Genomic DNA, 1,305 nt, shown 5'->3' on the forward strand with positions numbered 1-1,305 from the left:
GTGTATGTGGCTAGTGCCATAGCTGCTTAGCTACAGGTGCCAAGCCCCTCGTCTATATTCTGACTTAACCCTGTGACCCGTCATACTGCTAGTATTTGGCTGTCTGACTGCACTGCCCAGGGACCATATTTCTTGTCTCTTCTGTCCTTTACATGCATTGCTACATCGTTAAGACGTGTAATAGCTATAGCATATTTTATCAAACACGTAGATGGCTTTGGTTCTTCTTTAATTATTACTTGGATTGTTTCTTTCCCCTTTTTAGCTAGCATGGTGAGTACTGTAGATTTAGTTTGGGTTTTTTTTTCCTTTTGAAGCACTCTCTTGGCCTAATAATGATAGCTAACAATTTTGTAGTTCTTTGCTAAGGCTTTCACATAAAGCAAAAATAATCTGGGGGGGGGGGCAGCGCCTGTGACTCAGTGGATAAGGTGCCGGCCCCAAGCCCTGGTCAGCTAAAATAGCAGTGGCAACTGCAACAAAATATATGCAGGCATTGTGGCAGGCACCTGTAGTCCCACCTTATTGGGAGGCTGAGGCAAGAGAATTGCTTAAGCCAGTGGTTCTCAACCTTCCTAATGCCTAATGTTGCAACCCACAGGTTGAGAACCGCTGGCTTAAGCCCAAGAGTTGGAGGTTACTGTGAGTTGTGATGCCACAGCACCCTACTGAGGGTGACAAATTTTTTTGGAGACAGAGTCTCACTCTGTTGCCCAAGCTAGAGTGCCATGGCCTCAGCCTAGCTCACAGCAACCTCAAACTCCTAGGCTCAAGCAATTCTCTTGCCCCAGACTCCAAGTAGCTAAGACTATAGGTTCCTGGCTAATTTTTTCTGTTTTTAGTAGAGAAGGGGGGAATCTTGTTTTGCTCAGACTGGAACATAAAGAAAATATTATGATCTACATTTCCTAAAGGAACAGTGGAAACTTAGAGATGTAGGCAAATTGCTTCAGATCACAAGTAGAGGAGTCAGGTTTCAAACCCCCTTTGCCAGATTGCACTTAACCTTGAGGCCATTCTGACCTTGGCCTACACTCTGCTCCCCACCACTCACTGTGTTAGCCTAGCCACTCCCAGTAGCAGGTAGGCCTCATCACAAAAATGAAAGTGAGACCATTATTTTGTGTCCTTCTATTTTGCTAGTTCCAACTCTGGCCCTGTGCTTAAGGTACCCTCAAAGACTAGATCCAACTCATTTCTCTTTATGTTTCTAAGCACCCAGCACATACTCTCTTTGTGGAGCCCTGATTTATTCTACTGTCTCCCATGTATAGAACCTGACCTCATGATGTTTCTTTCTGTTAA

Source organism: Otolemur garnettii, unplaced genomic scaffold (genome assembly GCF_000181295.1).
Source record: "Otolemur garnettii isolate 467f Iridium unplaced genomic scaffold, OtoGar3 scaffold00020, whole genome shotgun sequence".
Classification (NCBI taxonomy): domain Eukaryota; kingdom Metazoa; phylum Chordata; class Mammalia; order Primates; family Galagidae; genus Otolemur; species Otolemur garnettii.